Here is a 12,256-nt window from a genome sequence, read left to right on the forward strand (position 1 = left end):
AACTCGTTGCAGCTTGTCTTCCATGCCATGTTAGCGCATCTCTAGGTCATTCAACATTTGGAGCCCGTTCTTCAGTTCCAATGCCAAGGCTCTTTGGTCCTCTTGAGATTCAGAATGCAACTTCTGCAGAGCTTGGAGTGTTGCTTCAACTTGTAGAAACCTTGAGTGCTCCTCTTGCATTAGGGTCTAAAATTTATTTAATTCATCATTTTTTTTCTGTAAGTTGTTGGTCTTTCCTAGATATCTTCTGCAACAAATCATCTGCCTCTGATTGCAGAGTTTGGTTTGATCTCTCCAACTGAACACACTGTTCTTCAGCACTTTTCAATCTAGCAACTCCCATTAAAATTTCATCATTCAGCACTTGAGCTTGAGAAATTTCAACTTCCATCATAGCAATAATCTCCTAGCATTGCTTGTACTGAAGTGCTGCATCTTCTTTCTCAGCATTCAGCCCAGCGACAACTTTCTTTAGTGCTTCAACTTCAGCTTCTGCTCTTTCAATTTTCTCATTAAGTAACCTGGCATTTCCCTCAGCAAGTGATAGTTTAAATTCCAAAATAGAAATTTTCTTAAGACAATATTTGTACTGAACAAGCCCAGCTTCTTTCTCAGCCTCTAATCTACAAAGTTCTTGGTTAAGATTCTGACATTCAGCTTCTGCCCTTAGAGCTCGTTAATTTTTCGCTTTTCCTTCCTCTTGTGCTTGAGATAATAGATTCTCTAGGATAGATATCTTCTCTAAACACTGATTGAATTGAAGAAGACCAGCATATCTCTCAGCTTCTAGTTCTGAAAGGGATTCCTTCAATATTTTGATTTCCATTTCAGTTTTGCTTGCTCATTCATCTAGCAGGCCAACATCTTTTTGTGCATGCTTAAGTTCTCTATCCATATTAGATAACTTCTCTACACTTTGCTGATATTGAAAAAGGAGAGTATCATTTTCAGCTTCCACCTTTGCCAAAGTTTTCTTTAAAGTTTGAACCTCAGTTGGTTGTCAATTTTCACTCTCTATAGCGATGATATATCAATGCTATAAAGTTTCCTTTAATCCACTGGACAGTTAAAATTTTAGTGTATACCGACGACATGTCGTCGCTATAGGGTAAAAAAATGGAGGGAAAGTGTACCGCCAAAAATTTCAGTCAAATTTTTACTCCCTTGTCGTCGCTATAGATTGGACGCATAGTAAATGAAACGATTCGTGTACTATTCCCTTCGCTATAGGGCTAACCGTTTGAGTGAAACGGTGCATTCAACCTCGACGATGACTTACTTATACTCTATAAGGACAAAATGTCATCACTATAGAGACCATCGATATAACTTCACAAGGGTCGTCTTCATCCCCATTCAATTTTATGTAAGCTCTGGGACTGGTTTTTTAGTTTTTATGCAGATTTTAAATTTTGGGATAGGTTAGATTATAGTCGTTCTACTGCCGAAATTTTTGTAGATTTAGAAAAACTAAACATTACAAAATAGTTTTAAAGTTAGTGTGACTAAATTTTTTTAATTAATAAATTTTAAAGCAATTAATAAAAATTAATTAAAAAAATTATAAAGTGGAAATTAAAATAATAATTTTACAAGTATAAAACTTTATTAATATTTTTTTATAAATAAGTAGAAATTAAAATTATAATCTTTAATGGTAAATTAATAAATTTGTAATAAAATATTTGTTTATTTAATTAATTTTATAATATATTCATAAAATTTGATAATATATGTGTTGACGGTAAGAACTCGTCAACTAAGTTAGATCAAGAACTTTATGAGTTGTAAAAGAAGTGAACTTAAACTGACTAAACTTTAAACAAATTCCTTATAATTTCAAGAACACAAAATGTAAATGCTCAAATTCTAGAGTGTAAATTAGAGAGGATGTAGAATATATGTTTTCATTAGCAATAACTGGTTACGAAATTCTCCAAAAATTCGATCCCCTTCTCAGGTGAAGGGAGGCCATATTTATAGTAGAGCATTATTGGCTCACTATACATGGTGGTCCTTGGGGACACGACCCTACATATGCAGCCTACAGATGGTAGTGATGCTAGGATCGTGGTGGTCGGCTCCAGTACACGCCAAGGGTCAGCGGGGTGAACCTCAAATTTAGTACCTGGTTGTACCTCCACTGTCCGTTTAGTACCAATGTAAGAGGATGGCTGGGAAAGACCATATCAGGTACCTTTTGTGTACAACCACCACTTGCCTGGTGTGGAGTTAGGGTCAGACATCTGGGCTTTTCAAGACCATACCCCCGTATATATTGCGTACCTGGGGTGGACAAGGTTCGCTACCTTTCTGTGCATTATGCACAAGTATGTGCTCTTCTGGTCATGTGTGGGTTTTTGTCCTCACCACGTATCCTATTATCTTAAATTTTAAAGTGTTGAAGTCATTTTTGGTTGTAATTTGAAGATATGGCCCCATGGGGCGTGGAAGGCAAGAGCCTCACGAGACCCTTGGCGTGAGACAACTACGTGCGGGTGAGACCCTTGTGCACGAGACGAAGCTGTGGCACGAGGCCCTTGCGCATGAGACGGGGCTGTGGTGTGAGGCCCTTGTGCACGAGATAGGGTTGTGGCGCAAAGCCCTTGCAAGTGAGATAGGGTTGTAGCGCGAGGCCTTTGTGCATGATACAGGGCTGTGGTGCGAGGCCCTTACGCGCAAGATGGGGCTGTGGCGCGAGGCCCTTGTGCGCAAGATGGGGTTATGGCACGAGGCCCTTGCGCACGAGACAAATACATGTGTGGGAACGAGGCTATGCCTAGCGTGGCCTCGGTGGGAAGTGGGCCATTACTAGCAAGAAATACGCCCTCTTGGGACCCTCAGTGCGAGATGCGTAGCTAGCTCTGAGGGGTTATCCTACCTGAGCTTGGACATGAAGCGAGGCTCTGTAAGAGAGGCACGTGCCTTGCAACATCTTTGGCGCATGGTGCAAGGCCGGTCATGGTTATTTCTTTTCCAAGCCTTTACTTTGAGGGTCACGAGGCGGAGCCTTGTGCAACTAAAATTCTAGTATCCACACTTGCCCCCCAGTCTATGGGAGGGCCCTTAGGTGCTCCGTTAGACTTTTCAGTATGGTGCATCCAAGTTACTTGTGGTGTTAATGTGTTTCTTTGATTTGGTGGTGTGAAGTAACCCACTTTAGGGTGGTGATCCTCATGATTCCTTGAGGATAAATGTGAGCCTATAATTTGGCTTCGCGGATCCCAATGTGGGTGTTTGGCTTCATTCTTGACCATAGATCAAACATTGGATTCAATGGCCAGGATGAGTTTGAGCCTCCTATAAATAGGTCTTCTTCTCAAGGATAATTACTACACTTACTCCTCTTAGCTTGGTGGTGCTTTTCTCTTCAAAGCATCCAAGAGGTGAGTGGTTCTATCCCTCACAAGGGCACTTTGTCTTTTCTTTATATATAAATATCTATAAATGTGCTAGAAGACTAAAATACCTATCTCCTTTCTTTTTGTGGGTGTGTACTTTCGACCCTTGGTAATTTTGCAACTGCGACGGTGCGCGACTTCACCCGCTCAAGGTATGCCTTCACCTTTTCTAGTGCTTAATGGGTCTAAATTAGTGTTACTTTGGAAGGGTTGTCTCGGGAGGGGCTCCTTGTGAGCTAGTTTATGTATATGCACCCGTTAGCACATATACCCTCCATTGCACCCCGTAGTTGATTGTTTCGAGCACTTGTGTTTAGAGGTTTTGAGCTTATTCATTTGTGTTCTATAGTACACTTTCCACATGCACTTACACCCATATCACCAACGAGACACGACTTTATGGCATTTGAGGGGTCATCTAGCATTCCTTCGAGGGTCGAGTTTGTAGACTTGTCGTCAGACTCAGGGTCCCCCGAAAATAACCCTTACCAAAACTACAACACCTAAAGAAGGGCCCGGATATGTCACCTTTGTAAAGCCCTACTTCTTTAGAGTCGTTACTAAGTGTGTTTAAAACGTGTAATTAACTCGCCAATCGAGGTTTTAAGTTAAAACTGTGGCTAAACTGTAATAAAAGTCATATAATTTGAAAATATAGTCATTCATTTGAAATAATAAAGAGTTATACATTTGAGATCCCAAAATACGGTTTAGAAATATTTACAACTCAAAAATATGATTAAAGTCGTCTAAACGACAAAATTTAGATTAATACATAACATCTTCCAAAATTACCCCTGGTCGTGGCAGCCAGGCAAGCCGAACATGTACATGTCGCTTCACGCTCTCTGTACTCATGGTTGGTCGACCTTTCCCTTGCCCTTACCTACACCATAGAGCACCCGTGAGCCGAAGCCCAGCAAGAAAACTACACAAAAACAATTGACATATGCATATCTATCAATCAGCATATAATTAAGCAGCAAGCAAGCTAAACACATAGCGCCCATGCCGTCCCAGGCGCTTTTCCAGGCCCTGGGTTCACGGTCTACACCGTGAGGATGAATCATGCATCCGAGAAGGGTCTCACTGTAATGACCCAACTATTTCTATGACCTTGGACCATTAGATCTACTATACATAACAACTATTTCGGAAAAGATACATAAGAAATAATATAACTTTATTAAATCTCAAAATATTGTATCAAATACATAATAGTAGAAAATATGGCATGGGTACCCATTGTTTAAAAGAAAAACATAAACTTTAATTCAATTGTTTAAAAAAACTAAATGCGGAATGAGCCTAATACCCAGCAAGGAAAACCTAACACATAACTCATATACATAAAATTCATAACGTAGCATATAATAAAACATATCATAAACATATGTCACACATACTATAATGGCCATTATTACTTGGGGTCCCATAACTAAACAAGTCATATGCCCATTAGATTTGTGGGGCTTGCTAGCTAAGCAAGTCATATGCCCATAAATTTATTAGGGCTTGTTAGTGTACAAGTCATATGCCCAAGTCTACAAACATACACAATATAACATTTCATAACACAACATAACATAAGATTACATATCACATATCATATAACATATAAAATCCTATCCTATTTTCCTTACCAATATACCGGGATGATGAGAACAAAGTCAGGATTTTGGAACACTCCTAAAAACCATAATATAGAGGTGACTATACTAAAGAAAAGAGATGGAAAGAATAAACTACACCATCGAAACGATACTTACAATTGAAAACCTTAAGTTCAAAGAACTTAGATGCCTAAGAATAGAAAAGACTGAATTAGGATTTGAGTAGAGAAGAACTATAAGAATCAATACAGAAAGGAACTAGAATTAGGAATACCTTGAATGCTTCTATGACCGAACTATACCTCGAAACCGAAATACACTATAACCTTACTTCCCAAGTGTTTATTAAGCTTATAATGATTAAGCTTATAACCCCAATCCAAGTGTTTATCACTCTATAGTCTCACTAGCACATGGAAGGATCTGATCAATGCTTGAAGAATGAATGAAAAGGCTTGGTGCTATGTCCTATTTATAGAGTTCTAGGAATAAAAATCTTCTTTTTGGCTTTGAATAAAAATAATAAATTTAATTGAAAATATTTGAATATCCTTCAGCCAAAGGCTTAGGAATTGGTCGAGTTTTTCAGAGAGATTTAAGGATTCAAAGCTTGATTTTTAAAATAATAAAAACAAATAGAATCCTAACTTCTAACTCCCTAAATCTCGTAACTCTAAACTCCCCTACAGTAAAATCAACATATCTGGAACTGTAGAACTCCAATTTGGACTCTCTTTATACCGTTAGAATGATAATTGAATTATCTACAACTTTCTAAAAATACTATTTTTCGAAATTCATAACATAACTGGGTCAAAAACAGGTCGGAAGTTATAGTACCCTAAAGTTACGAAAAATCTATTTACATCCCAATCCACAAATAAATAAAATCGTGACAAATATCATGCTCCTATCAGATTTTGGTGAAGACTAAGTCTTATATTTCTCTTATTTTATCATTAAAATAATAATTCCTTAATAATCATAACCTTAGGAATAACCATGCTCATGACAAGTGTCATATTCTTATTAGCTCTATCTAAACCTTAGGTTATAATAATTATCATATTAATAACCAGCAATATTAATCAAATCTTATGTTATAATTAATATTCTTAAACTATAGGATAAACTTATAAAATCCATAACTATTGCTAGGAGTTTCCAACTAAGTCCCGGCTTGAACCTTGACTTTTAGAAAACTCTTAGACCGTAACTTTTTCATCCCTCTATCTAGGATGCTCGCCGGTCGTTCCTCGTAACTCAAGTATTTTTGGAGTGCTATCGTATCGTACTTGAGGACGTGAGATGGGTCTGACAAATATCTACGCAGCATCGAGATGTGGAACACATTGTGACTATCTGCTAGAGCTGGCGGTAGGGCTAATCTATATGCAACTGCTCCCACTTTGTCCAATATCTCAAAAGGACCTATAAATCAATGACTAAGTTTGCCTTTCTTCCCAAACCGCTTCACACCTTTCATAGGAGATATTCTTAAGAAAAGTTGATCTCCGACTTTGAATTCCACATCTCGCCGTTTGGCATCCTCATAACTTTTCTAACGGCTTTAAGCAGCGAGCATACACTTTCTAATTAGGGCTACTACATCCTGAGCTCCTCTAACAGCTTCAGTTCCAAGTAGTTGCCTTTCTCCTACCTCGTCATAATGCAATGACGATCGACACCTTCTTCCATAAAGCAACTCATAAGGTGCCATCCCGATCGTTGACTGGTAGCTATTGTTGTAGGAGAATTCTATCACCGGCAAATACCACTCCCAGATCTCGATGTAAACACCGATCCTCTATCGAATACTATTGTCTTAGAGATTCTATGCAGTCATACAATTTCTTGGACTTAAACGTCTCCGTAAAGATCTGTTGTGTATGAAGTCTTAGCAGACAGGAAATGAACTGACTTGGTTAATCTATCTATTACTATCCAAGCTAAATCATGCTGCTTACTTGTTCGTGGTAAACCCGTCATGAAATCTATGGCTATATCATCCCATTTCCATTTTGGAATGCTAAGTGGTTGCAATAAGCCTGCAGGCCGCTGATGTTCTGCTTTCACTTGCTGGCATACTAGACACTTAGACACAAATTTTGCTATGTCCTTCTTCATCCCTGGCCACCAATACATTGCCTTGATGTCGTGTGCCATCTTGGTCGACCCTGAGCGAACTGAGTACGGGGTATTGTGCGCTTCTTCTAGAATCTTCACCTTAATCCCTTGATCGCTTGGCACGCATACCCGATCCTTATATCTTAATAACCCTTGACTTGATATTGAGAAATTTGTGGCCTTCCCCTCTCTAACTGCATCTATATGTGTTACTAACGTGTCATCATGCACTTACCCATTCTGTATATCTTCTAACGGACTTGACTAAATGGACAAGTTATCCAGTTTACCAATGACTACTTCTATTCCAGCATTGATCAGCTCCTACTATAGCGGCTTTTCTATTCCAGCTAACGCTGCTAGACTTCCATAATTCTTCCTACTTAGCACATCAGCAACTACATTTGCCTTGAGGCGTAGGCTATCACCTTATCATTCTACATCAGCACACAACCCAATCCTTACTTCGACGCATCGAAATAGACTACAAACTTATCATTAGGTGTCGGTACACAAAGTACTGGTGCTGAGCATATCCTTAAGCAACTGGAAACTCTCTTCACACTTACCCGTTTAGTTGAAACTTTGCTGCTTCTGGGTCAGGTTTGTAAGTAGAGTGGCTATCTTAGAAAAGCCTTCTACAAACCTTCGGTAATAGCCTGCTAGTCCCTGAAAACTTCTTACATTAGACGCGTTCTTTGGTCTTGGCCAATCTTTACAGCCTCTACCTTAGATGGGTCTACAGCAATCTCGTCCTTGGATACTATGTGGTCGAGAAATGCTACTTGTGAAAGCCAAAATTCACATTTCTTGAACTTAGCGTAAAGCTGATGCTCCTTCAGTGTAGCAAGAATAACCTTAAATGTTTCTCATGCTCGACTTTATCCTTTGAGTACACCAAGATATTGTCAATGAATACTACAATGAGATTATCCAAATAATCCATAAAGACCATATTCATTAAATCCATAAACGCAGCTGGAGCGTTGGTAAGACCAAAAGACATAACTAGAAACTCGTAATGTCCATAACGAGTTCTAAAAGACTGTCTTAGAAATGTCTTCTTCCCGTACCTTGAGCTGATGATACCCGGACCGTAGATCAATCTTTGAAAACACAGTTGCCCCTTGGAGTTGATCACACAAGTCGTCAAGTCGGGGTAGCGGGTACTTATTGTTAATTGTCACCTTATTCAGCTCGTGATAATCTATACACATATGCATACTTCCATCCTTCTTCTTCACGAATAGAACTGGTGCTCCCCATAGCGAATGGCTCGGTGCCCGATACTAGTTCGATTGTGAAGTCTATCTTCCGAGTCGGCGGCAATCCTGCTAGTTTCCAGGAAATACCTCTAGGAATTCCTTTACATTGAGGAAGTCTCCAACTTTTTGTGGTGTTTCCTTTACCACATACGTAACGCTAGCTAAGAATGCTTGACACCCTTTTTCTATCATTCTTTGGGCTTTAAGAGTTGATATTAGCGGTGTACGTAGTCCTAAAACTTTTCCCATATAGCATCGTTTCTGACCGTCAGGAGTCTCGAACATCACTTGCTTACGTCTGCTATCGATGGTTATGCCATGCCTTGCTAGCCCGTCCATGCCTAATATCATGTCAAAGTCTTTGATTTCCAGCTCTATCAGGTCTCCTTCTAGTTCTATGTCCTCGATTTTGATTGGTACACCTCGTACTATCCATAATGATAGGACTATTTTACCCAAAGGCAACTATGTCACAAACCTAGTTCTACAAGGTTTGTCTAATTTCTCTATTATTCCTAACGAGATATACGAGTATATTGCTCCCAAATCAAGCGATACTAAAACATATACTATCAAGGATAGGAATCTGACCTATAACTGCTAGTTACTAGCATTGGCTCCTCCCTGGGTCAAGGCAAAGACTTTGGTCTGGAACCATCGTTTAATCCCTTTTCTCCTTCTGCTTCAGCTGTGGACATTCCTTCTTTAGATGACTTTCCTAACCACAGTTGAAGCATCCCTTGATGTTTGCATGACATTCCCCAAGATGTTTCTTTTGGCCCTTAGAGCATTGCAGATATTCTACATAACCTGACTTATTGCCTCCATTGTTTGTCCATGCTATTTTATCACCATTGGGCTGCTTATTATCTAGATGCCTTCTCTAAAGACCATTACTATTACTATTGTTATGCTGACAGCTGTTGTTTTTTGACCATTTTGAGGTTGACCCTGTTGTTTAGGCTCAAGCCTACTAGCCTTCTCCTTACTAACATTCGCCTGAAGCCTTTCTACTTCTATTGTCGTTTCTAGAGCATTGGCATAGGTAGTATTTCCCGGGTTTGCTAGCTTAACCCCTAATTCAATCTTTGGTCTAAGTCCACTAATGAACTTGGTCACCCTCATAAAGTCAATTGGAACCAACTCTGGTGCAAACTTGGCTAATCTGTTGAACTGCAGAACATATTATACTACCGTTAAGTTGCTCTGCTTCAAACTAGCGAACTCCTCGACCCTTGTAGTGATGACTGCCGAGTTGTAATACTTCTTGTGGAACAGCTCCACAAATCTTGTCCATATCATGGTGGCGACATCGTTAGTTTGCAGAACTAAGTCCCACCATATTCTAGCATCCTTCTTAAGCAGAGAAGAAACACAAGATATGCGATTCGCGTTGCTGAGATTCATATGTGCTAGGATCGGCTCCACATATCCCCCATGTGGACCAACTTGTTGGGGTGCTGAGGCCATTTGCTGTGGCTGCGGCTGAGGCGGAGGCTAAGTATGGGGTTGAGACTGTTGTCATTGCTGCTGCAAAAGTTCCTTGACTTGTTTTTGCAGTCTGGCGATCTCTGTAGTGTTGTTAGCTGACGGTGCCGGCGCGTTGCAGCTAGCAGTAGCACGCACTCCCCTTCTGCGAACTGGAGGGCCTTCATTGTTCACTGGAACAGCGTTGGAGGCGTTAGCGTTTGTTGCGTGCAAATCTTCTGAGCGACATCTTCACCAAAAGTTCTCATAGTCGAGAACATGTTAGAACTTACCCTAATAGGCTCTAAGGCAAAACTTAATCTAAGCAAACATAACTCGGACCTATTAATTATGACTTCTTATGAAAAAAATTATGTAAGCCTTCTTTATGATTAGGGTCTGTTTCTAAACTTAGAAAAATAAGCCATCTTTATAATTTACTAAGTCTGTTTCTAATCATCCTATATGACTTAATTCTCAGGCTCGAAACTCATCATTGTTCCAAAGTTAACCATACTGAGGGAGGGTTGGGATCAGTAAAATCGTTCCCACTAATATGGCCCCATAACTCTCAATATAGAAAGTTGGTTCATTGATTTGTATCCACCCTCACCGAACTTAATCATTAATTATTTTATTTATTCTTTATTATGATTGCAAAAGAAAAATCAAACTCATACATGATAACAAAATAACCATGATATATATTTGGAAAAAAAGTTTTCACTATGTACAATCATACATGCAAAGATAATAAATAAAGAAAATAAACTAATTTACAGGAATTCTTAACTAAAAACATAAGGGCTAAAACGTTTTACTAACACATAATCATAACAGCTATAACATAATCACTTACATTGGCGGTTAGATTCGGAGCTTGAGCGTGTGTATCAAGGAGAACTTCATGCAAATGGACCGTTGCTCTGATACCAACTGTAATGACCCAACTATTTCTATGACCTTGGACCATTAGATCTACTATACATAACTACTATTTTGGGAAAGATACATAAGAAATAATATAACTTTATTAAATCTCAAAATATTGTATCAAATACATAATAGTAGAATATATGGCATGGGTACCCATAGTTTCAAAGAAAAACATAAACTTTAATTCAATTGTTTAAAAAAACTAAATGCGGAAAAACATGATCTCAATGACTAATTATAAATAACTTCATCCTCGATCGACACGCAGTCCACTCAGTTCGTTCATCCTCAACACACATGCCAAGCTTCCAGGAATCCTTCCGCCTCCGTATCTAGTTTCCTGCATCACACTAAAAAATAAAGGAATGAGCCTAATACCCAGCAAGGATAACCTAACACATAACTCATATACATAAAATTCATAACGTAGCATATAATAAAACATATCATAAACATATGTCACATATACTATAATGGCCATTATTACTTGGGGTCCCATAACTAAACAAGTCATATGCCCATTAGATTTGTGGGGCTTGCTAGCCAAGCAAGTCATATGCCCATAAATTTATTGGGGCTTGTTAGTGTACAGGTCATATGCCCAAGTCTACAAACATACACAATATAACATTTCATAACACAACATAACATAAGATAACATATCACATATCATATAACATATAAAATCCTATCCTATTTTCCTTACCAATATACCGTGATGATGAGAACAAAGTCAAGATTTTGGAACACTCCTAAAAACCATAATATAGAGGTGACTATACTAAAGAAAAGAGATGGAAAGAATAAACTACACCATCGAAACGATACTTACAATTGAAAACCTTAAGTTCGAAGAACTTAGATGCCTAAGAATAGAAAATACTGAGTTAGGATTTGAGTAGAGAATAACTATAAGAATCAATACAGAAAGGAACTAGAATTAGGAATACCTTGAATGCTTCTATGATCGAACTATACCTCGAAACCGAAATACACTATAACCTTACTTCCCAAGTGTTTATTAAGCTTATAATGATTAAGCTTATAACCCCAATCCAAGTGTTTATCACTATATAGTCTCACTAGCACATGGAAGGCTCTGATCAATGCTTGAAGAATGAATGAAAAGGCTTGGTGCTATGTCCTATTTATAGAGTTCTAGGAATAAAAATCTTCTTTTTGGCTTTAAATAAAAATAATAAATTTAATTAAAAATATTTTAATGTCCTTCAGCCAAAGGCTTAGGAATTTTTCGACTTTTTCAGAGAGATTTAAGGATTCAAATCTTGATTTTTAATATAATAAAAAAAAAAAAGAATCCTAACTTCTAACTCCCTAAATCTCGTAACTCTAAACTCCTCTGTAGTAAAATCAACATATCTGGAACTGTAGAACTCCAATTTGGACTCTCTTTATACCGTTAGAATGATAATTAAATTATCTACAA

This window comes from Humulus lupulus, chromosome 5 (assembly GCF_963169125.1).
Source record: "Humulus lupulus chromosome 5, drHumLupu1.1, whole genome shotgun sequence".
NCBI lineage: Eukaryota > Viridiplantae > Streptophyta > Magnoliopsida > Rosales > Cannabaceae > Humulus > Humulus lupulus.